The sequence below is a fragment of the Bos grunniens genome, chromosome 26, assembly GCF_055505025.1.
Source record: "Bos grunniens cultivar Pamir isolate PY7600 chromosome 26, Bosgru_T2T1.0, whole genome shotgun sequence".
NCBI classification, from domain to species: domain Eukaryota; kingdom Metazoa; phylum Chordata; class Mammalia; order Artiodactyla; family Bovidae; genus Bos; species Bos grunniens.
The window spans coordinates 16,270,879-16,297,222 of NC_141190.1; the positions used below are offsets into that span (position 1 = coordinate 16,270,879).

The window sequence follows — 26,344 nt, forward strand, 5'->3', positions numbered from 1 at the left end:
CTTCTTTGTTTCATAGCCATTTGCTATGATTTGGGACAGAAGGTAAATGGTAAGTGAAGTGTTTTGTGATTTAAGATTTTCTTCCAGAAGTCATATACTATATAAGCTATGTGTTTCCTTCAGATGGCCAGAAAAATAGGACTTTTCTGAAAAAGGGCATTGTGCTTGAGGTTAAGAAATTAGCTTGGAATCAGAGCCAGCATGAGTGAATGAAAGAAAAAGTTGTCAGTCAGGGCCCAGTTGGTGGCAAGAGCATTGATTTACATTCTTGAGGAAGCTGGTGTCTGTACCCGTGAATGCTGCAGTCTGGAAGAAGTTGTTCTTCCATGAGATGCTGCATGTCCTGGCACTGCCTCTATGATGCTTCTGTTGTTTCTGTTTTACTAATACCAGTGGATCTCAAACTGTGCTGGGCATTAGAGTTATCTGCACTTATTTTTTAAAATACAGATTTCTAATATTCATCTTTGGGCTACAGATTCAGAATTCTAATGACTGCCCTGTGGTGATTCTGAAGCAGGCAGGTGGCTGTTGGTTTAAAGGTGGGCCTGGAGGGTTGATACATTGCTCAAGAATCAGAGATTGATAAGAAGGGTTTCAAATTTGAATCTTCTATATATATCCATGGAACTCTGGAAATGAATTGAAATCCTCAACCTCAGTTTCCTTATTTATAAGTTGGGGCGAATAAACCTGCTGATGGTGTTGATATGTGGATTAATTACAATCTGTGTACCAGTTACTTGAGTCCCATCTAAGTGGAAACTGTAACAATTACTATAATACTTATGTATTCAGAAATATGTTAGGCTGTTTGTGGAAGAATAGAAATGTAAAAGTGTGATGATAATATATTCTGAGTCAGGTATTATATTTTATCAAGTTGTGACCTATTTTGCTATTACATGCATCTCCTTTCCCAGCTCTCAGAGGTCTGTGGCCCTGTGTTCACTGTGTATTTTGGCATGAAGCCCGCCGTCCTGTTGTATGAATATGAAGCAGTGAAGGAAACTGATTTGGGAGAAGAGTTCTCTGGAAGAGGCAGTCTCCCATTGCCTGAAAGAATTAGTAAAGGCCATGGTAGGTGTACTTGTGTTTGTGTTCAGCATTGGCATTGGGGGTGGAGAGGGTAAGATTAGAGGAATTTGAAGAACCTGGCAGCAGATGTTGGTCTACCTGAAAGGCTGCCAACTGTAAGCTCACTCCTCCTTGCCTAGGGCCTCCCTCCTAGTTTCTGTTTCTCCTCCCGGCAGGAATCCTCTTCAGCAGCGGGAAGAGATGGAAGGAGAGCAGGCGCTTCTCCCTCGTGATGCTGCGGAATTTCAGGATGGGGGAGTAGAGCGTCGAGGACCGCGTTCAAGAGGAAGCGCGCTGCCTGGTGGAGGAGCTGCGAAAAACCAACGATGGGTGATTCTGTGCTGTGTAACTCTGACCTTAACAGACTGCTGTCTTCTCTGTTGACATCCTTGGAAACATTTCAGGAGAGGCCACATCTTTCACATGGGTTGTGGTTGTCAGCCCTTATGTGGAGGGGGGATGTGTGAAGAAGAGAAAGCCAAGGGAGGTTTTGTGTATCTGTGCTTGTCATATGTGTACTCCCATAACTGTGCATGCAGTGTGGATATTGGTTATTTAATTGTAATCCTGAACTTCTTTTCAAGTCAGAAGTCACAAGGAATGGTTTTGAATTACTTCCTGAAAGCATTAGATAACATTGTTTTACCATAGCATAAATGTGGTTGTCTATATCAGAGCCTTTCAGCAGGGAATATTTGTTAAGTGGACAGGGTTGGAATGACCTCATCATGCTCTTATGTAGCATGAAACGTGTGACTTGTATATTATGTAATTGAACTATATTTATATATTAAGCATCACAGATGCATCTGAGAGCCCAGGCCTGTAGTTCTGACCAAGAGTAATACTGTCTATGGTTTTATTTTCTTAGGCATATCTTAGCACAGTTCTTATCAATTTTGATTTCTCTGTGCAGATGGTACCATTTAAAAATATCAGCTTTCATTATTTCTTGTTACTTAATACTTAGTATACTGGTTTATATATACAGTTATTTATAAATTTTGAATAAATACTTGCTGCATCATAATTCTGCAAAATACACAAATACCAAGTTGGAAAATGTTTGGTTTAACTCGACTTTAGGATTATCAGTAACTGCTACCTGGTGTTCTCTGAATGAAATTTGGCTTTGCTTCAACATTGCCCCTACTTTACTGGATTTTGGTAACACATGTATGGTAATTATTTACTTCCCACTACTAGGTGTAATGACTTGTACAATGGTTATCACAAGGACTCTGATTTTCAGCTCATATTTCAAATTATTCTGTTTTAAAATTCTTTATTCTATATTAAATGAAAGACTTGAATTGGATTTACTGTGAATCACATATTGACAAAGAAATGCCCAAGGCTTTCAAAATTACCCTTTATCTATCTAGCCAAAATAAAAGTTGTTTTAAACTTAGATCTCTATAATTTAAAAGGAACCTGGTGTAGAAGCTCCTTAATGAAGCCTGGCATAATTCCATACCTTAACCATTTGTTCCAACATTTTACAAAAATTTGTAGTAAAAAAACGATATAACATGAGATCTATGATCTTAACAAATTAAGTGCACATTATAACTATGGATGGAAGTTTGTAACCTTGTACAAGAGACAGTGACCAAAATCATACCAAAGGAAAAGAAATGCAAGAAGGCAAAGTGGTTGTTTGAGGAGGCTTTAAAAATAGCTGAGGAAAGAAAAGAAGTGAAAGGCAAGGGAGAAAGGGAAAGATATACCCAACTAAATGCAGAGTTCCAGAGAATAGCAAGGGGAAATAAAAAGGCTTTCTTGAATGAACAATGCAAAGAAAGGAAAATAATAGAAGATCTCCTCAAGAAAACTGGAATGACAAGGGAACATTTCATGCAAAGATGGGTACAATAAAGGACAGAAACGGTAAGGACCTAACAGAAGCAGAAGAGATTAAGAAGAGGTAGCAAGAATACACAGAAGAACTGTACAAAAAAGGTCTTAATGACCTGAATAACCACAATGGTGTGGTCACTAACTAGAGCCAGACATCCTGGAGTGTGAAGTCAAGTGGGCCTTAGGAAGCATTACTACAAAGTTAATGGAGGTAATGGAATTCCAGCTAAGCTATTTAAAATCCTAAAGATGATTGCTGTTAAAGTGCTGCACTCAGTATATCAGTAAATTTGGAAATCTCAGCAGTGGGCACAGGATTGGAAAAGGTCAGTTTTCATTCCAATCCCAAAGAAAGGCAATACCAGAGAATGTTCAGACTTCCATACAATTTCATATGCTACCAGGGTGATGCACAAAATTCTTCAAGCTGGGCTTCAGCAGTATGTGAGCTGAGAACTTCCAGATGTACAAGTTGGGTTTTGAAGAGGCAGAGGAAGGCAATCTGAAACAGATCAGATTGCCAACATTTTTTGGATCATGGAGAAGGAAGGGAGTTCCAGAAAAACATCTACTTCTTCTTTATTGACTACGCTAAAGCCTTTGACTGTGTGGATCACAACAAACTATGGAAAGTTCTTAAAGAAATGGTAATACCAGACCACCTTACTCATCTCCTGAGAGACCTGTATACAGGTCAAGAAGCAATGATTAGAAGCGGAAATGGAACACATACTGTTAAAAATTGGGAAAGGAGTACAACAAAGCTGTATATTGTCACCCTGCTTATTTAACTTCTATGCAGAGTTTGGGATTCCCTGGTGTGAATTCCAGGCTGGATGAATCACAATCTGGAATCAAGATTGCCAGGAGAAATAACAATCTCATATATGCAGATGATACCATGCTAATGGCAGAAAGTGAATTTTTGTGTAGCTATTTGAATACTGAAGATGGAAGACAATGCAACTTTTTTGCCATGTGATGCTTTATTATTTCAAGAAAGGTAAAAACGTAACTGAAGCACAAAAAGGGTTTGTGTAGTGTTTGGAGAAGGTGCTATAATGGATCGAACATGTGAAAAATGGTTTGCAAATTTTCATGTTGGAGATTTCTTGCTGGATGATAATTCCTGATAAGGTAGATCAACTGAAGTTGATAGTGATCAATTATTGAGAACAATCCAGGTGGAAGACAGACAACATACTAAAAATATCCAAATTAAGCACTGAAAATCATTTGCACCAGCTTGGTTATGTTAATCACATAGATGATTTGGTTCCACATAAGATATGGGAAAAAAACCTTGACCGTATTTCCACATGCAACTCTCTACTTACACGTAATAAAAACATTCATTTTTAAAACAAATTATGATCAGTGATGAAAAGTGGACACTGAAAAATAATGTGGAATGGAAGAGATTATGAAGCAAGCAAAATGAATCACCATCAACCACACCAAAGGCCGGTCTTCATGCAAAGAAGGTAATGTTATGTTTATGATGAAACTCTATTATGAGCTCCTTCTGGAAAACCAAACTATTAATTACCACAAGTACTGCTTCCAGTTAGCACTTGGTGAACAATGTCTGGAATTACTCAACTGAAAATGCATAAATCTCCATGTGGATAATGCAAAACCACATGTTTCTTTGATGACCAGGAAGAAACTTTTAAAATTCGGCTGGGAAGTTCTGATTCAGCTACCATACTCACTGGACATTGCACCTTCGGATATCAATTTATTTTGGTTTTTACAAAATTTTCTTAATGCAAAAATTTTCAGTTCCCTGGAAGACTGTAAAAGACACCTGGAACATTTCTTTGCTCAAAACCAAAAAGTTTTAGGAAGATGGAAGTATGAAGTTGCGTGAAAAATTGCAGAAGGTAGGGGAACAAACGGTGAATATGTTGTTCAATAAAGTTCTTGGTGAAAATGAAAGATGTCTTTTCTTTTTACTTCAACAAAGGAAGTTTTTGGCCAAATGGATACTTTTTGTTTTTGTAAGTTTGACTCAGATACTTCGTCTAAGGGGAATCATGAATCCTTTGTCCTACTGTGATTGGCTTTTTTCACTTAGTACAGTTGGCTCAAGGTTCATCTATGTTGTATCATGTGGGAAGATTTGTTTCATTTTTATGGCTGAATATTATTCCAGTATTTATATTTATATGTTTTCTTTATTCATTAATCATTGGGGGCTATTTAGATTGTTTTACCTCAACTTTTAAGGTTATGGAAATACAAATATCACTTTGAAAGTTTGAGTCAGTTCTTTTGAATAGAAACTCAGAAAGGGGATTGCTGGGTAATATGGTAATTCTAGTTTTAATTACTTGGGAAACCATCCTAGTGTTTTCCATAGGAGCTTCTGGTAATAGTATTCTACCTCCCCACCCTCACCAACAGTTGTTATTTTCTTCTCCACTCCCTCCCTCTCCTTCCTTCTATCCCTTCATCCTTCTTTTTTTTTTTTTTGGATAGTGCCTATTGGCACCCCATTCCAATACTCTTGCCTGGAAAATCCCACGGACAGAGGAGCCTGGTGGGCTGCAGTCTATGGGGTCGCAAAGAGTCGGATACGACTGAGCGAATTCCCCTTTTCTAACAGATAGAATAGGTGATATTTCTTGCTTCTGATTTGCATTTTCTAATTTGGAGTATATATGCTGCTGCTAAGTCGCTTCAGTCGTGTCCGACTCTGTGCGACCCCATAGACGGCAGCCCACCAGGCTCCCCGGTCCCTGGGATTCTCCAGGCAAGAACACTGGAGTGGGTTTGGAGTATATATAAATCTTGACAATTTTCCCACTATTTTGTAATGCGAGTGTCAGATTTGATCCTTGATGGCTGAGGCATCCATTTCAAAGGGGCATCCAAACCTGACTGTCTCAGATAAACAGCCACAGGACTAGATAAAGAGCTGGTTGCCTCCCCTAACTGAGTCTCCTTTGTTTTAGAGATCTTGCTTGATTTCAGTGACTGACTTTTTGAGCTACATTTTTTCCTTTTCTCTTCCTGTGCTTTAAATTCCCACTCATATATATTAAGTTCACCAATAAAGAGTATTGAATCACATTTTCAGTTGTACACCTTAAACTAATATATTGTAACTCAGCTATACTTCAGATAAAAAAAAACAGTAAGCCCTTCATGGGAAATATGATTAACTTGATTTAAATGATGGGGAAAAAATGAGAATTTATTAAAACTGTGAAATGAAATATTTCTTGCCATATTGGAGGGCAAGAAATGTCACAGCCTTCAGCGATTTTGGGCCTCCAAAAGTGAGGGCTCTCAAAAGGGACCACAATGGCTGTGATCTAACAGATGCCACCTCCCCCCACGGTGATTGCTGAGGAGCTGGGAGTGTGGTGGTGGTGGTGGTGGTGGGGGCGGGGGCGGTGGATACAGGAAGCAGCCATCTGCCACATCTGCCACCTCTGACTGTAAACCAGGAATTAAGGATGTAAACAATCAAGAAACAGGATTTGGCTCCAGATAGCTAAAGGTGCATATAAAAGGAATGAATTCAATGAGCCCAGAGGCTTGAACCTTATGAACCACAACTCTCTCATGTTAGCTTCTCCTCTTCTGATTCTACATGTGATTCTTTCAGCAGTTCATTAAGCAAAAAATATTTTGAGGTCCCTAATTATTCTCCTTTGTATATCAGTGCTTAATTTCCTACAGGCTTTCCAGACAGATGATAGTCAGCACTCATAATTTTAGTTACTAAATGGTATTTTTAAATGACCTCTTTAATTTTCACCATTTTCTCTTCAAATTAACAGTCATCTTGGGTGAAAAGGGTACAAGAAAAGGCAGCGGAAGTGAATTGAATAATAAAAAACAACCCATTGTTTAATTACCTGTGCTGAAATCTACTCATTTTAAGTTAAAAGTGAAGTGTTGATTTTATGCTTGTGGAATATTTGTTAAGGGTATTCATAGATATGATATTGTTTAAAGTTTCTAAAACAACTTTCACATGTTATCACAAACACCAAATGTTTCATCTGTGTACTTCAATGGTGTCTTAAAATTGTTCCTGATTTTTTAGCCTCACCCTGCAATCCCACTTTCATCCTGTGCTGTGCTCCCTGCAATGTGATCTGCTCCATTATTTTCCAGAACCGTTTTGATTATAAAGATCAGACTTTTCTAAGTCTAATGGAAAAGTTGAATGAAAACTTTAGGATTCTGAGCTCTCCATAGGTTCAGGTGAGGCCAAGGTCCTTTCTTCTTGAGGAATTGTTGTAGGAAGGGGGACCCCTTCCACGGCCCGAAACTAGGCTCTTGTCTAACACTCGGAAATGAATTGTCCGAGGAGACACATGTGCTGACAAAGCAAGAGATTTTATTGTGAAAGGGCACCCTTTCACAAAAGGGTGGAGAGCAGTAGGGTAAGGGAACCCGGGAGAACAGCTCTGCCTCGTGGCTGGAAGTCTCGGGTTTTATGGTGATGGGATTAGTTTCTGGGTGGTCTTTGGCCAATCATTCTAATTCAGAGTCTTTCCTGGTGGCGCACGCATCGCTCAGCCAAGATGGATGCTAGCAAGAGGGATTCTGGGAAGTGGACAGACATGCAGTGTCTCCTTTCAACCTTTCCCATACTTATTAGTTCCGTATTCCTTATCAAGATCTCCTGTCATAAAACAACTCATGCAAATAGTTACTATGGTGCCTGGCCAGTGTGGGCAGTTTCAGTGTGCTTCCCTTAACAAAATGGCTTGCAGTCTTGGGTTTTATGGTGATGGGATTAGTTTCCAGGTTGTCCTTAGCCAATCATTCTGACTCAGAGTCCTTCCTGGGGGTGCATGCCTTGTTCAGCCAAGATGGATGTCAGAGAGAAGGATTTTGGGAGGTGGTCGGACAGGTTGTTGGGAAGCCCAGCACAAAATAGCCGGTTGGAGGAAGTCCTTGGGAAAATGGCGAAGGGCCAGAAATACCCCGGCTTGATATGCTCGGGCAGAAAAACATCTCCTGCCTTTGGTTATGCCTGGCGCCAAGATTTAATAATAAATATTAAGGATGTTGCTTGAGAAAACGGGTTATGGGATAAGCACATGGGTCACTTAGAGCGCGCTGTCCTTGAAATATTTTTACTGATTAGGTGTTAACCCCGTACGCTCTTTGCTGGCTGTATACTCTAAGCTCTTTGTTCCTGCTTCTATAAAAAGGCTTGACTACAGAAATAAACTTGTCAGTCCTTGCAAGAGACTGTCCGAGTGTCCTTCTTTCAGGTTCGTCACTTCCAAGTCCCAGGGAGAAAATCCTCAACACAGGTGGTGTCTCCTTTTGACCTTTCCAGAACTCTTCTGGTTGGTGGAGGCTTATTAGTTCCCTGTTCCTTACCAGGAACCTCGTGTCATAAAATAGCTCATGCAAATGGTTACTATGGTGCCTGGCCAGGGTGGGCTGTTTCTATCAGTGTGTTTCCCCTAACAATCATTTCTGCTGTTTTCTACATGAGGTCCAGATCTCTATACACCGAACTGTGAGGTGAAATTGTGAAGAGTGCAGTCCTGCCTAGAGCTTAGCATCATGGAGTGCTCATCTGGGGCTGATGGTTGAGCCCTTTGATGATAGACAAGAAAATGCTTGCCCAGAAAACAGAACTGCAGTTCAGTCCTGTTGACACTGTTCAGTGGTTTTTCACACCAATTTCCAGAAACTACTTTGGTAACTTCTCCAAAGGGATGCCCGCAGCAATTGAAGGACTTCTAGGTCCTTCTGGAAAGGCTCCCATTACTCACAAGTCTTGTCATTCAATCTCCACTGTTTACTAAAAAAATATAGTTACATCCTGAAAGTAGAGAGTTATTTTTTTTGGTGGACATAGTTAGGACTCTGAGTGCGTGTGACCACATCTGAGAAAATTCCTCCAAGGAGGCAGGAGGGGGAATCAGACTATATATAAGTTTGCAACAAAGGGAGCAAGCAGTCTGAACATCAAAGATCAGATATCAAGTTAAGGAATTTAGCATTCTGTGTATGAGAAGATGCAAGCCTCTTAGATCACTGAATTCATTCCTTTCATATGCACATCAGCCCTCTGGGGCCAAATCCGGTTTCCTTGTTCACCAGAGGAGTGGCAGTCTCTTAAGTTTCTTCTTGCCTTCCCCCAGCTCCTCAGCAGTCATCTTGGGGGGTGGCAGCATCTGTCAGATCTCAGTTTTGGGAGCCCTCATTTACATTTGGAGGCCAGAAATCACTAATGGCTATGACATTTCTTGTTTATTGATATGGAAGGAGATACTTTAATTTCATACCACTTAGTTGCTATTTAGGGCTTTCCCGGTGGCTCATGGGTAAAGAATCCATCTGCAGTGCAGGAGATGTGAGAGATGTAGGTTCCATCCCTGGGTCAGGAAGGTGGGAATGGCAACCCACTCCAGTATTCTCACCTGGAGAATCCCATGGACAGAGGAGCCTGTCAGGCTACAGTTCATGGGGTCACAAAGTGTCAAACACAACTGAAGTAACTTAGCACGCACACACACACACACACACACTCACAGTTGCTACTTAAGCACATGAGTTGACAGAAATATCTGCATTTAGTAAGGAGGAGAATATCTCCTTCAAAGGGGAGAGTGCTGCCAGAGGACAACTAGGATAGGAGGGAGATCTTGATGCTTCATTTGGCATCTTAACCTACAAGGTAATTGCTTTGGGAATGACAAAATGATTGTTTTTGTGTGTATAAGAAACATAAACAAACATTATAGGCGTACCCTGTGCTAAGCTATGTTCTACCCTCTGCCTAAGAGACATCACAGAAATCACTTAATTCTGCTGGTGCCCAGTTACTTTATCCATAAAATATTGTTGTGTTTCCTGGTTCTTTAGGATCCTTTCAGCCCTAAAATATTGATTTTATGTTTGAGTATACGAGGCAGAAGTAGAAACATCAAAGACCAGCTCTGTGTTCTTTTCAGGTTGTTTAAATTCTCTTGTCATCTACAAATGTAAATCATAGTATTTCATGTCATCTTATATATCATGATGGTAAGGAAGAATTGAGGTAAAATATGAGAGAATTGAGCTAAAAATGCATTTATGCGATAAACATGATATATGTGTATAGGAAAAAATTATCATATTTGATCCATGGTCATAATTTTCTCCCTCAAATGCATCTGTCAACATATGTGTGTGTGTGTGTGTGTTAGTCACTCAGTCATGCCCGACTCTATGTGACCCCATGGACTGTAGCCCACCAGGCTTCTCTGTCCATGGGATTCTTCAAGCAAGAATACTGGAGTGGATTGCCATGCCCTCCTCCTGGGGATCTTCCCAACCCAGAGATCGAATCCAGGTCTCCTGCATTGCAAGCAGACTCCTTACCATCTGAGCCACAAGGGAAGCCTATACTCATATAAACATGATATATGAATATAGGAAAAAATTATCATATTTGACCCAGGGTCATAATTTTCTCCCTCAAATACATCTGTCAACATAGAAAATTATGTATTTGTGAAGTGAAAATTTCTCTCAATACAGAGACCATATTATATTAATATTTATACCACAGTTGTTAACCAGGGCTTGGCATATTAAATAAGTCTTCACTAAATGCTTTTTATTTAAGAAACTACTGCTTTCTCTTCTAGATCTGCAATACTTGCCCTGCTCTCCTAGATTGTTTCCCAGGGAGTCATAACAGAGTACTTAAAAATGCTACTTATTCACAAAATTATTTTTTGGAGCAAACAAGGAAACACCAAGCATCCCTGGACATTAACAATCCTCGAGACTTTATTGATTGTTTTCTGATCAAAATGGAGCAGGTAAAATGTTAATGACAGCTCAGTTCTTTGATTGCTTGTGCATTTTGCAATTCATTGAATAGTTTTGAATTTACTAGGAAAGTTTCAGTGATCAAGTAAGTAATGCCAATATGTATTTTAAGTGTCTATTGTGTGCATGTATTGTATGCACTAAGCATTATGAAAGATATAGTATTTAACTTTTAAATAAATGGAAAAATTGATCTTGCTTTTTGGGTACTAGTTGGACTGTGAAGAAAGCTGAGCACTGAAGAATTGATGCTTTTGAACTGTGGTGTTGGAGAAGACTCTTGAGAGTCCCTTGGACTGCAAGGAGATCCAAACAGTCCATTCTGAAGGAGATCAGCCTTGGGATTTCTTTGGAAAGAATGATGCTAAAGCTGAAACTCCAGTCCTTTGGCCACCTCATGCGAAGAGTTGACTCATTGGAAAAAACTCTGATGCTGGGAGGGATTGGGGGCAGGAGGAGAAGAGGGACAGAGGATGAGATGGCTGGATGGCATCACTGACTCGATGGACGTGAATCTGAGTGAACTCTGGAAGTTGGTGATGGACAGGGAGGCCTGGCATGCTGTGATTCATGGGGTCTCAAAGAGTAGGACACGACTGAGCGACTGAACTGAGCTGAACTGAGTATACCCAAGAAGAGTCAGAATGACTCTTCAGGTGAAAAATAAATAATTACAAACAAGGTATAAAATACAAATATCATAGTATAATATGAAGATGGGCATGATCTCTGCACACACTGTTTGAGGGAATGGAAGAGAATGGCTTAATCTAGCTGGACTTCTGCATGTCAGGTGGTTGAAAATAAATTTAATATGTTTGCATGAAGGAGAAGGAAAGGAATTTCAGATGGGTGAATAGTGTATATAGAGGTGCAAAGGTGTATGATGGGAAAGAGTAGATGAATGAAAGAGAGAAGCCTTAATTGAGTGTAAAGTAAAATGAATTGTCATAGATATGGAGTTCGAGGCTGGTATCCGAGACTCTGAACCCTGCACCATTAGTTGAAAAGACTGTTTTCCTCACACGAACCATCGTGGCACCCTTGTCAAAAATCAGTGGAAGGGTTTATTTTTGTAATCTCAAATCTTTTCCAATAGTCTATATGAAAATATTATACCATAACATATTATCTGTTCTTCTTAATTACTAGCATTGTATTATAGTTAGCTTTGAAATTGAGAAGTGTGAGTCCTCTAACTTTGTTGTTAATTTTTAAGAATATTTGGCTATTCTTAGTGCCCTGAATTTTCAGACTAATTATAGGATAAACTCATAAATTTTTGCCAGGAAGACAGTAATGATTTTGGTAGGGATTGTGGGAAATCTGTAGATCAGTTTGTGGAGTAAAGTCATTTTAAAAAATAAGATGAAATTCACATACCATACAGTTATCCATTTAAAGTGTACAATTTAGTGGTATTTATTGCACTCACAATATTGTGTGATTACTTGCTGTCTCTAATTTCAAAACTTTTCCATCACTCTGCAGGAACATATGCTCCCAGTAAATGATCACTAACACATCTTGTGTTAACCTGTTATCTGCTTTATATCTCTATGAATTTGCCTATTATGTATTTTTCATATGAAAGGTCTCACAGCATTGTCCCTTTTGTTTCTAGCTCTTTCACCTAGTATAGTATTTAGGAGGTTCATCTAAGTTGCATGTATCAGTACTTTGTTATTTTCTTTTATGGATGAATAATATTGCATTTTTGCACATATTATATTTTTTTAATCCATTCATCTATTGATGGACATCTGTTTTGTTTCTGTCTTTGAGTTTTATGAATAGTGTTACTGTAAACATTTGTGTACAAGTTTTTGATGGACATTTTTCCATTTTTGTGGGGTGTATTTATAGGAGTAGAATTGATGAGCTATGTGGCAATTTTATGTCTAATTCTGAGGAACTGGCGATGCCAGGAGCCAGCATGAGGAACTCCGCCCATGGCAAAGGTCATGAGGAAGGAGGCTCGGCATACGCAAAGGCGGGATCGAGCCTCAGGAGTCCCCCTGGAAATTCTCGAGCATCTACCCCCCAAACCAGAGTCTGACTACTTTACTGCTTTATGCTCTCACCTACACCTCTGACTTTATGGGGGGCTGTCCCCCACCACCTCTGTCTGAAAAAGAGTTAACTTACAGCTCCAGTTAATAAAGTTCCTGGGTGTGACAAGAGTGTTTCAACCTACAAGCTCCTCTGGAAGTCCTCTAGCCTGCCTGAACAGGTTCTTACAGCCACATGTGATTTTCAGAGTCTCCCAACCACGAGAGGCATGAGATCTTCTAAACTGTATAAATACAGATTCCTTTGAGCAGTTAAAAGATTGATTAGAAATTGTATTGGTGAAGGGTTTTTCACTTGTTGGGCCAATGTTTGCTCCTAAGTTTCCATATCCCTTACCTACTGTGTCCCTGAGAGTGTATTGATTAATATAATTGGTGTATAGGAATGTAAGTAGTAGCTTTAATGTTTGTAACCTTGGACCCTTGAGTTAATTCTTTTCTTATTATAGCCCACCACACCTTTGCCCTATAGGAATGCAACTTTATCTAATGCTTTCGGAGGGTGGGGCCTGACTTTAGAATAATCACCTTTAGAGAAAAATAAGTTTTCTGAAGAAAGGATCATAAAATGTTAACAGGCCTCTTGGCCAGAAGATGATGTAATTCACCTAAACTTTTGCATATGATAAGTTTGCAGGAAGAAAGCCTGGCTTACTGCTGACTCTACTCCTTCCTCCATTATTCTCTATGCACAACTTAAGGCATAAAAACTACTTTGGAAAATAAAGTGTGGGCCTTGTTCACCGAAACTTGGTCTCCCCATGTCATTCTTTCTCTCACCTTCTGGCTGAATTCCCATCTGGAGCGTGGAGGCTCGTGAAGCCTACTAATTATGCCTGGGCTTCTAAGATCTGTCCAGGGAGGCCTTAGTGTCTCCTCTGCTTCAGGAGAACGGGAGGATGCCTGTGGCCTACGTAGGTGATGCAAATTCCTTATTTTGGAATTTTATTAGCTTTCCACATAAACCAAGTTATTCAGCCTCTTTTCTCCACTGAATTTTCTCACTGAGCTATCCTTATTTGATCACTCTTTATGTCTTTAACTCTATCGTATCCTGATCGCTGAAGCCGTCTCCCCTTCGAAACCCCTGGATCCTGCTGGGTCTGGCCCCCAGTATGGCAGCCTTTTCCACAGTGACTACAGTAGTCATGTTCCCACGAGCAATGTACAGGGGTCCTGTTGACCCACATAGTGGCCAATATGTATTTTATAATTTTTTGTAATTATTAAAGCTAGCCTAATTAATGTGAATACTGGCCAGAATACTGGAGTGGGTAGCCGTTTCCTTTTCCGGGGATCTTCCCAACCTAAGGTTTGAACTTAGGTCTCCCTCATTGCAGGCAGATTCTTTACCAGCTGAGTATATCAGAGAAGCCCAGTTGGTCTGGATAGTTCTTCTATTTCAATTAAAAAATTTTTACCTGTCAGTTATACCTTAGTAAAACTTGGAAATTTTTTATGTATTTAATGTGTGTGTGCATGCATGCTCAATTGCTTTAGTTGTGTACAGCTCTTTGGGACCCTATGGACTGTAGCCCACCAGGCTTCTCTCTCCATGGGATTCTCCAGGCAAGAATACTGGAGTGGGTTGCCATGCCCTCTTCAAGGGGATCTTCCAGACCCAGGGATCGAACCTGTGTCTCCTGCATTGCAGGCAGATTCTTTACCACTAAGCCACTGGAGAAGCCCATTTAATGTGTACAATATGCTGTTTTGAAACACGTATGCTGGAGGCTATGCTTAGGAGTTGAATGGGATTTTGAACTTGCTTCTCTTCCAGACTGGGCCTGAGTGGGATTTTGAACTTGCTTCTCTGCCAGACTGGGCCATAAGATGAACTCTGCACTTCCTGGGTACTTGTGGCTAGGATTACTGGTAGGAAAAAATATTGTAATTTTGCTTGTTTTTCCTATGCTGTTGGTATCATATTGAACAAATCATTGCCCAGACCAATATAAAGAAGCTTTCCCTTTTTGCTTTCTTCTAGGTGTTTCATGGCTTTAGGTCTTGTTTATGTCTTCAGTCCATTTTGAGGTGATGTTTTGTATGTTGTAAAATAATGATTCAAATTCTTTTTTTTTTTGCAGGTGGTGATCTAATTTTCCCAACACTCTATTTTTGAGAAATTGTGCTCTCCACATTATGTATCTTGAGATAAGTTGATCATAAATTTGTCCATTAATTTCTGGGTTCTTTATTCTTTTACATTGGTCTGTGTAGCTGTTTTTATACTGTTTTGATTATTATAGCTTTGTAATATAGTTTGAAATCAGAAAGTGCAATTCCTCCACCCTTGTTCTTTTTTAGTATGGCAGTGGCTATGCAGGGTCCTTGGTTGTTCCATATGAATTAAAATATTTTTTTAAATTATTGACTTTTGACTGCGCTGGGTCTTCATTCCTCTGCAGGCTTTCTCTAGCTGTGGCAAGTAGGAGCTATTCTCTAGTTGTGGTGCATGGACTTCTCACTGTGGTGGCTTCTTTTGTTGCGGCGCATAGGCTCTAGGGTGCCTGGGCTCAGTGGTTGTGGTGCATGGGCTTAGTTGCCTCATGGCACGTGGGACGTTCGTGGACTAGAGACTGAACTCATGTCCGCTGCATTGGTAGGCAGATTCCTAACTACTGGACCACCAGAGGAATCCTTGCATATGAATTTTAATTTTTTTCTATTTCTGTGAAAAATTCTATTTTGATACGTATTTCATTGAATCTGTATATTGCTTTTGGTAATATAGACATTTTAACAATATTAATTCTTCTTATTCATATACATGGGATATCTTTCATTAATTGATCCTCTTCGTTTTCTTTTTTATAGTTTCCAGTGTACAGATCTTTTGCTTCCTTGATTAAATTTATTTTAAGTATTAGGAGATCCAACCAGTCCATCCTAAAGGAAATCAATCCTGGGTGTTCATTGGAAGGACTGATGTTGAAGCTCAAACTCCAATACTTTGGCCACCTGATGCAAAGAGCTGACTCATTTGAAAAGACCCTAATGTTGGGAAAGATTGAGGGCAGGAGGAGAAGGGGACGGCAGAGGATGAGATGGTTAGATGGCATCACAGACTCAATGGACATGAGTTTGGGTAAACTCCGGCAGTTGGTGATGGACAGGGAGGCCTGGCATGCTGCAGTTCATGGGGTCACAAAGAATCAGACACAACTGAGTGACTGAACTGAACTGATCTGAACTGAAGTAGTTTATTCATTTTGTTTCTATTTCTTGAAGTTCTGTCAGTTTTGCCTCACATATTTAAATGCTTTGATGCACTTGCAAATAACACCATTCCACTTTATAAGTTAATGCCTTATAAGTTAATGTCTCTTATAATGTCTTATAAGTTAATGTCTCCATTATAAGTTAATGTCTCTTATAATAAAAAATAATTTTACTTCTTCCTTTCCATCCTTTATATCATTGCCATGGTTCATTCCACTTATCTATAAGCATAAGGTAAGGGTAAGTGAAGTCACTCAGTCATGTCCGACTCTTTGTGACCCCATGGACAGTAGCCTGCACCAGGCTCCTCTGTCCATCGGATTTTCTCAGCAAGAGTACTGGAGTGGGGTGCCATTTCCTTCTCCAGGGAATCTTCCCGACCCAGGGATCAAACCCAGGTCTCCCGCATTGTTGACAGACACTTTACCGTCTGAGCCACCAGGGAAGTCCATATATAAGTCTATATATATTTATATATATGTCCATAACCATTACATAATCAAATATACTGTTACTATTTTCTGCAAATTTTTATCTGTTAGAGCAATAAAGTAAATAAGCAAAACTTTTTATTTTACTGTCACTCATTCTTTCTTTATAACCCTTTCTTTATGTAGACGTGTTTCTGACCTATATGATTTTCCTTCTCTCTAAAGATTTTTAAAACATTCTTTGCAAGCCAGTTCAACTGGCAACAGATTCCCTCAATTTTGTTTGCTCGTTTGCTCAGAAAGTCTTCATTTCTCCTTCACTTTTTAAGGAAATTTTGAAGGATACAGAATTTAGATCATTGGTTTGACCATCTGTATGTATTCTTTGGAGAAATGTCTGGTTAGGTCTTCTGCCTGTTTTTCAATTGGGTTGTTTACATTTGTGTTGTTGAGTTGTATGAGCTGTATATTTTGAAAATTAAGCACTGGTTGATCACATCATTTGCAAATACTTTTCTCCCATTCTGTAGGTTGTCTTTTCGTTTTGTTTATGGTTTCCTTTGTTGTGCAAAAGCTTACTAGTTTGACTAGGTCCTGTTTGTTTATTTTTGTTTTTATTTGTATTGCCTGGGAGACTGACCTAAGAAAACATTGATTCGATTTATGTACCAGACACATTTATCTAAGCATACCCCTGGATGCTGCAAGTGTTTAATTTCCAGGGTACAAAAATAATTGCTCAGACCCTTTGTGCGTGGCCAGTAGCTGTTTCAGTGGATGGACTGATTCCTAGAACTTCCTCTCTGCCTTTTGTGTGACATTACTCTAGCAATGCCATCCTCACAATACTGAGTGTCCAGATCTATGACAAGGTAAGTTATTTGTTTATTTAGGTTTTCTTGAATTGTTTTGTGTAATAATGATAGGCTGTGTACACATAACCACTGTATCTGAAAATCAAATTCAAGAAATGGAAACACTAATATTGTTTTATGAGAGCACTGCTTTTCTTACTGACTTGAGTAATTTTGAACTGAGAAGCCAAAAGCTTGTGTGATGACACTGTTACTGAGGAAAATTAACAAGAGCACACATTCAGTGAGTTTAGTCTGTCTTAATTGTGTTTCTTACATAATAATAGACATGGCACTGGGGCCCTGGAGATTATAAATGCATCATAAAATTAATGCTAGTCTAGGGACATGTTTACAAAATATGCTTTTTTTTTTTGCATGTTAACGATCCCTTCTACTCAGTATTTAAAACTGCCTGCTTGTTATGTATTCTGTGTCACATCATCGCATCAATCCTAAAACAGCATTACTTGTCCTTTTCTATTGCTGTCTGTCTCCTTATTTGTGAGAGACATTCACTTAGTTTGTCAGCTTTGACACTGCATTACTCCTTCCCATCCCTTTTTCCCCTTGGGCAGAGAAAGCCTCAACTTTCTGTTTTTATGATTGTAGTGTAGCTTCAAGCTGTATATTCTTTTTATTCCTACATTTGTTTCTTAGGTCAAGCTGCTAATTGCATTGCATGTGGAATACAACCATGATGGTCCTGTACTGTCTTTGTGAATCCATCCTCTTTATTATAATTTACATATAGTTCATTTTAGGTTGTGCTGCAGTATTAGCTTTTGTACAATTTCAGCTTCATCGTGAATATACAGACAGCATTGAGTTCATGTACATTTTTAACAAAGAAGAGAATAATGAAATCTTGATTCAGGCTTATAACATCTTTCATGTTATGGCCCTAATTTATCTATTTCTACTAATTAAGATTTTGTTCATCTATAAATAAGAGAAAACCTGTTAATGAATGCTTTAACGAATAGTGGCTATATTTATCTCATGTACAAAGAATCTTCTGTCAGTGGAGGAATAGTACAATAGTCCTGAAATATCAGGGATTCAGATACCTTCCATTTTTATTTACTTATGCTGAGTATATGGAGCTCATGGGCATGTAAGCTAAGTTGCCTCAGTCGTGTTTGACTCTTTGCGACCCTTTGGAATGTAGCCTGCCAGGCTCACTCATTATTAAAACTTCTTGTCCCAAAATGATGTTGGTGTATTCTAATAACTCCTTCAAATATTTGTTTTGGGTAGGAAGGAGGGCATAGAGGAAACAATTCCAACAGCCTTCTGCTTGTATCTCACTGGCGAAAACTGTGTTGCTTGTTGTTGTTTAGTCGCTAAGTTGTGTCTGACTCTTTTGTGACCTCATGGGCTGTAGTCCGCCAGGCTCCTCTGTCCATGAAATTTCCCAGGCAAGAATCCTGGAGTGGGTTGCCATTTCCTACTCCAGGGGATCGTCCCAACCCAGCGGTCGAACTCATGTCTCCTGCATTGGCAAGTGGATTCCTTACCACTGAGCCACCAGGGAAGCCCCCTGCTTGGCTCACCTAAATGCAAAAGAGGCTGATGAATGGGACTTTTAGGCAAGTGAGGAATAAGTTATGAGAAACTGATGTTTGAGTCAGCTGATCTATAATCTCTTGCTATATTCTACAATAGTTTTTTTTCTAAAATTGCACCTTGCAGTGTGTGTGTGTGTGTGTGTGGCTTCCCAGGTGGCACTAGTGGTAAAGAACCCGTCTGCCAATACAGGAGATATAAGAAACATAGGTTCGATCCCTGGGTTGGGAAAATCCCCTGAAGCAGGTCACAGCAATCCACTCCAGTATTCTCGCCTGGAAAATCCCATGGACAGGCTACATGGTGGGCTACAGTCCCTAGGGTCACAAAGAGTCAGACACGACTGAAGCGACTTAGTGCGCACACACATACACACATATATAAAATAGGCTTAACTTTAAAATAATGTGAGTTATTTTGGATTACCTGTAATTCTGAAAAGTTAACCTGTCAAATAATTGTATCAAATCATTCCTAGGAAAAGCACAATGAACAATTGGACTTTACATTTGGAAGCTTGACAGCTACTATATTTGATTTGTTTGGAGCTGGGACAGAGACAACAAGCACTACCCTGGGATATGGGCTCCTCCTCCTGCTGAAGCACCCAGAGGTCATAGGTATGATAACATGGTGGTCAGGGTGATTTCAGAAGAGTTACTGGAAAGAAACTGGGAGTGCTTTCCGTCTTGTTACTCTTAGAGAATTACTTAAATCTCTTTTTGAGCAGCTTAATGTTTTCAGATTTAATGAAGGGATCCTTCATTAAATAATAAGAGAACATCTTTGCATAACCTGAGAGGTTGAAGACACGGTGGACAGCAGCAAAATCAATACAGCAGCATCTGGATTTCATGAGAGGTCATTTCATTTCATGCCCTGGGACTACATATTGGTTTTATTATGGAAGGGCCACTTACACGTCTGCTCATTCTGAAAATGCTGTGTTCTAAAGCCAGAGTAGGGAAAATGGAACTTCTCCTTATTGAAGTCTGAGTGGAAATTCTAAAACTTAATGAGGTAGCTTGAGATAGCATCCACATTCTGGGAGTGATGAGTGAGTGAAAGTCACTTAGTTGTATCTGATACTGCCGGGAGCCGGCACGGGAGTCCCCACCCCCATGACAAGGACATGTGGGAGAGATCTGGTGGGCAAGGCGAGCCAGAACTCTAGGGGTGCCCCTCTGGGCCTGCCTGAGGGTCTACCCCAAAACCTGAGCCTGTCTGTTTTACTGCTTCATGACTTTCACCAACTCCTCTGACATCACAAGGGGCTATCCCCAACCACTCTTATCTGTAAGAACAGCAACTTAGAGCTCTAGTTAATAAGTCTCCAGGGTATAATAAGGTATGTTCCAATTGTGTTTCCCTCAGAAAGCTTTCTAACCTGCCTAACAGGTTTCCGGGCTCCTACAGCTGTGCATGTGATTATTTACGGCCTCCCAGCCATATGAGGCACAAGGAGACTTAGTTATTCTAACAATGCAGAGCCTCTCGGGGAGTTAGAAAATTGTTAAAATAGAACTGATAGAAGGTTTCTTTGTTGAGTTAATGCCTGCTGCCAAGTTTCCATATTTCTTATCCACTGTGTTCCTGGGAGTGTATTGATTAATATAGTTGATATATAAGAAATATAAGTAGAAGCTTTAATGTTAATAATAACCTTGGACCCCTAAGCTAATAAATTCTTTCCTTAATTACCCCCACGACACTCTTGCCCTATAGGAATGCAACTCTGTTTAGTGCTTTCGGGGAGTGGTACTAAATCCTAAGAAAAATCACCTCTGGAGAAAATAAGTTTTTCTGGTTGACTAATTCTTATCAGAAGAAAAATGTTAGCAGGTTTCCTGACCAGAAGATGATGTAAATCACCCAAAGCCTTTGTATTTGCGATAATGATTAAGGTCTGCTGACCTTACATGACTTTGCATCCCCCATTATCTTCTATGTACAACTTGAGGTATAAAAGTCCTGCTAAAAATAAAGCTACGGGCCTTGCTCACCAAAGCTTGGTCTCCCCGTGTCGTTCTTTCTCGTCTCCTTTTCTTTTCTTTTGTCTCTACTCTTTCTTCAGGCCAAAGTAATTGGAGCGTGGGGGTATATCGATTTCCCACGTAAACCAATTATAATTAGGCCTCTGATTCTCTCCACTGACGCTATCCCTTTAAATTGCTGAAGCCGTCATCCTGAGGGAATCCCTGGATCCAACCGGGGCTGGACCCCGGTATGATACTTTGTGACCCTATGTACTCTAGCCTTCTAGGCTCTTCTGTCCATGGAATTCTCCAGGCCAGAATTCTGGAGTGGATTGCCATTCCATTCTCCAAGGGATCTTCCTGACCCAGGAATTGAACCTGGGTCTCCTGTATTGCAGGCAAATTCATTACCATCTGAGACACCAGGGAGGCCCACATTCTGGGAAGTGCTCTAAGCATTTAGAGTCACAAGAAATTGTACCTTTTAGGCATAAGATGTCTATAAAGGTTGTTTTTTTTTTGTTTGTTTTTTTTTAGTCCAGAAGTCTGTTTCTATAAAAATGATGCTTGACAAAATAAGAATTTTGAGGGTCAACAATTTTATATTTTACAAAGTACTTTTTTTTTAAATTTACCTTGTAAGAGTTTATGATTGTGCATGGTGGGTTAGAAAAGACATTATCTTGTCCTGTTTCACCATCCCATTAAAAACTTATTACAAACAAGACTAAGAGTTTTAAAGTTGAACAAGAGGAGGTCAGGAAATACCAAATCTTCAGCACATTTCTGAAGCACAGAGAACATACTGAGGAGTAATAATGAACTCTTTAGGGAAGATGAAGTTGCATCTTAAATGTAGAAAGGAAAAGGTACCTAATCAAAGTTAATATGTATCCCTATAACCCCATAAAGTTGAGTATTTAGAAGTACCAAATGTCAAAGAGGGTAGAAGGAAAAAGAGATTGAAAAAAGTAGCAGTCTCTGCCTCGTCCCCTTGACAAATCCTTTTATCATGTAACGTTTTCTCCAGTGGGATGAGAGAGGATTATTCTTCAGAGAAACTGAAACCAACAGGCTCTAAACTCAGGGACACTGGGCAGAAAAAGAGGAAAAGAGTGAGGTGCACAGCTGAGAGGCAAGGTTAGGGAAGAATCCACTTCTTGAATTCAGAGACTTTCAGTTCCTTTCTCTATTGTAGTTCCCCGAATGCAGGGAGTTTCTGTTTGTCTTATTATGTATACTAATAAAGAAGTATATATAGATATATCTTAAGCCTAGTTCCAAATAGGAAAAGGAGTACGTCAAGGCTGTATATTGTCACCCTGCTTATTTAACTTATATGCACATTACATCATGAGAAACACTGGGCTGGAAGAAGCACAAGCTGGAATCAAGATGCTGGGAGAAATATCAATAACCTCAGATATGCAGATGACACCACCCTTATGGCAGAAAGTGAAGAGGAACTAAAAAGCCTCTTGAGGAAAGTGAAGGTGGAGAGTGAAAAAGTTGGCTTGAAGCTCAACATTCAGAAAACGAAGATCATGGCATCCGGTCCCATCACTTCATGGGAAATAGATGGGGAAACAGTGGAAACACTGTCAGACTTACTTTTTTGGGCTCCAAAATCACTGCAGATGGTGACTGAAGCCATGAAATTAAAAGACACTTACTCCTTGGAAGGAAAGTTAAGACCAACCTAGATAGCATATTCAAAAGCAGAGACATTACTTTGCCAACAAAGGTTTGTCTAGTCAAGGCTATGGTTTTTCCTATGGTCATGTATGGATGTGAGAGTTGGACTGTGAAGAAGGCTGAGCGCCGAAGAATTGATGCTTTTGGACTGTGGTGTTGGAGAAGACTCTTGAGAGTCCCTTGGACTGCAAGGAGATCCAACCAGTCCATTGTGAAGGAGATCAGCCCTGGGATTTCTTTGGAAGGAATGATGCTAAAGCTGAAACTCCAGTACTTTGGCCACCTCATGCAAAGAGTTGACTCATTGGAAAAGACTCTGATGCTGGGAGGGATTGGGGGCAGGAGGAGAAGGGGATAACAGAGGATGAGATGGCTGGATGGCATCACTGACTCAATGGACGTGAGTCTGAGTGAACTCCGGGAGTTGGTGATGGACAGGGAGGCCTGGCGTGCTGCGATTCATGGAGTCGCAAAGAGTCGGACACGACTGAGCGACTGAACTGAACTGAACTGAACTAAGCCTAGTTCACAGGAGAGTTAAATGTATCTATATTATATCAGTTATCTCTTTATGTTTAGGTGAATTTCTGAACTATAACTGATGTTTATGATGTTGTTGGAACACCTTCATAATGCCTCACGTGTCCTTCAATTTGTATGCAAATGTGGTGTGCACTTTTATTTCTCCATCCTTCTTACTTATCTGTTACCAGCTAAGGCCCGGGAAGAGATTGACCATGAGCTTGGCAGACACCGGAGCCCCTGCATGGAGGACAGGAGCCACATGCCCCACATGGATGTTGTGGTCCATGCAATCCAGAGATACATTGATCTGGTCCCCACCAGTTTGCCCCGTGTGGTGACCTGTGACATTAAATTCAGAAATTACCTCATCCCCAAGGTAGGATTGCTTGAGTGCTAGGTTGCTTCAGTTATGTCTGACTCTGTGTGACTCCACTGGACTGTAGCTTGCCAGGCTCCTCTCTCCATGCGATTCTCCAGGCAAGAATGCTGGAATGGGTTGCCATTCCCTTCTCCAGGGGATCTTCCTGACCCAGGGATCGAACCCGCATCTCCTATGTCTCCTGCATTTGCAGCCGAGTTCTTTACATTAGTGCCACCTGATAAGATTGGGTCCTCTTATACTGACCTCAGTAGTCTTGAAGTTCCCATATATACAGTATGAGTGCGGTTCTCGATGCACACAACAATCCTGTGTGTGGTGGCTTGATGGAAGGTGTGCTGTTTCTAGTTTAGTCTGTAAAGCTTTATAACAGGCTTTGGTAGCTGACAGTGCAAGTGTTCCAAGTTTGTTCTGCCTCTTTTGTATTGTTTGTCTGATCTTAGATATTTATTTTTCCAAATGTTATCAGTTTTTATTTGATATTTGTTTGTATGAGTGTCAGTCAATTTACCAAAACACTCTGCTGGGATTTTTATCTGGGTGACATTAGATCAATTTGAAAAGACTTAACATCATGACACATCGAGTCTTTCAATTAATGGGCATGGTATATAGTCCTTGGTTTGGGGAGCTTTCTTTAATTTTCTCAATAATGTCTTTTTCAGTAAATTGGCTCGCAAAACTTTTTTGCAAGATGCTTAATACTGTTATAAGTTTTAAATAATGACTGTCATTTTATTATCTGGAATACAGAAGTATAATTAATTTTATCATTTGGATAACCTTATATAAAGCAGCATTGCTAAATTAAAAAAATTACTAATAATTAATTGCAGTTTCTATATACATTGTCATACTATCTGGGTAAATATCTTTGTTTCATCCTTCATCATTTCTGGTCTCTTGCAGGGTGAAGATTAACATAAAATATTAAGCATGATGTTTTATATACATTTTGTTAGATTTTTAAAGTCAGTTTCAGTTCAGTTCAGTTCAGTCACTAAGTCGTGTCTGACTCTTTGCCACCCCAGGGACTGTAGCACACTGGGCCTCCCTGTCCCTCATCATCTCCCAGAGTTTGCTCAAACTCATGTTCGTTGAGTTGGTGATGCCATCCAACCATCTCATCCTCTGTTGTCCCCTTCTCCTCCTGCCCTCAATCTTTCCCAGCACAAGGTCTTTTCCAGTGAGTTGGCTCTTTGCAACAGGTGGCCAAAGTATTGGGGCTTCAGCTTCAGCATTACTCCTTCTAATGAATGTTCAGAATTGATTTCCTTTAGGATTGACTGGTTTGATCCCCTTGCATCCCAAGGGACCCTCAAGAGTCTTCTCCAACACCACAGTTCAAAAGCATCAATTCTTTGGTGTTTAGCCTTCTTTTAGGTCCTGCTCTCACATCCATATATGACTATTGGAAAAACCATAGCTTTAACTAGATGGATTTTTGTTGGCAAAGTAATGTCTCTGCTTTTTAATATGCTGTCTAGGTTGGACATAGCTTTTCTTCCAAGAAGCAAGGGTCTTTTAATTTTGTGGCTGCAGTCAATATCTGCAGTGATTTTGGAGCCCAAGAAAATAAAGTTTCTCACTGTTTCCATTGTTTCCCCATCTGTTTGCCATGAAGTAACAGGACAAGATGCCATTCGTGATCTCCATGTTTTGAATGTTGAGTTTTAAACCAGCTTCTTCACTCTCCTCTTTCACTTTCATCAAGAGGCTCTTTAGTTCCTCTTTGCTTTCTGCCATAAGGGTGGTGTCATCTGCATATCTGAGGTTATTGATATTTCTACCAGCAATCTTGATTCCAGCTTGTGCTTCCATCCAGTCCACCATTTCACATGATGTACTCTGCAAATAAGTAGGGTGACAATATAAATATACAGCCTTGACATACTCCTTTCCCAATTTAGAACCAGTCCGTTGTTCCATGTCCAGTTTTAAATGTTGCTTCTTGACCTGTATACAGAGTTCTCAGGATTCTGGTAAGGTGGCCTGATATTCCCATCTCTTTAAGAAATTTCCACGGTTTGTTGTGATCCACACAGTCAAAGGCTTTTAGGGTAGTCAATGAAGCAGAAGTAGATGTTTTTCTGGAATTCTCTTGCTTTTTCTATGATCCAATGGATGTTGGCAATTTGATCTCTGGTTCCTCTGCCTTTTCTAAATCCAACTTGAGTATCTGGAAGTTCTTGGTTCATGTACTGTTGAAGCCTGGCTTTGAGAATTTTGAGCATTACTTTGCTAGCATGTGAAATGAGTGCAATTGTGCCATAGTTTGAGCATTCTTTGGCATTGCCCTTCTTTGGGACTGGAATGAAAACTGACCTTTTCCAGTCCTGTGGACAACAACCATCAACATGAGAATGTTGGATTCCACCAAAAAAAGATACCCCACATCCACGGGTAAAGGAGAAGCCTCAACAAGATGATAGGAGGGGATCAACTGCATTTAAAATTAAATCTTAGACACATCAGAGAAGCTCAGAGGGCACAAACAAAACCCTGTGCACGCAGGATTGAAGGCAAGGAGCAGTGACCCCCCACAGGAGACTGAGCCACACCTGCCTTTGAGTGCTTGAGTGTCTCCTCCAGAGGCATGGATCAGCAATAACCTGCTGTGGGGACAAGGGCTCTGGCGGCAGCAGACCTTGGAGGCACGGCATGTGGCGTTAGTCCTCTTGGAAGAGGTCGCCACTGGCCGACCATAGAGCCACTGAGCAGACGACACACAAACTGCAGAACAATTATAGCAAAGAAGTTCTTACACTGTTGCAAAGGTTCCAGGGCCCACAACAGATTTCCTAACCTGGGCATCTGGCAGAAGGACTGAGAACCCCCAGGGAAACAACAAAACCTTCTTTGCACCAGGACCTGG

General features: G+C 40.1%; 1 pseudogene across 1 annotated transcript in view; it reads left to right on the forward strand.

The window, feature by feature from the left end:
* The window catches only part of LOC147344086 (cytochrome P450 2C18-like), a 39,552-nt pseudogene that overhangs the window by 7,171 nt on the left and 6,037 nt on the right, over positions 1-26,344 (forward strand). Inside the window, exons 2-7 of the transcript XR_015155704.1 lie at positions 924-1,080; positions 1,254-1,415; positions 7,001-7,161; positions 10,560-10,736; positions 19,373-19,514; positions 23,279-23,466. The product of XR_015155704.1 is annotated as a cytochrome P450 2C18-like (transcript). The remainder of the gene's footprint in view (positions 1-923; positions 1,081-1,253; positions 1,416-7,000; positions 7,162-10,559; positions 10,737-19,372; positions 19,515-23,278; positions 23,467-26,344) is intronic.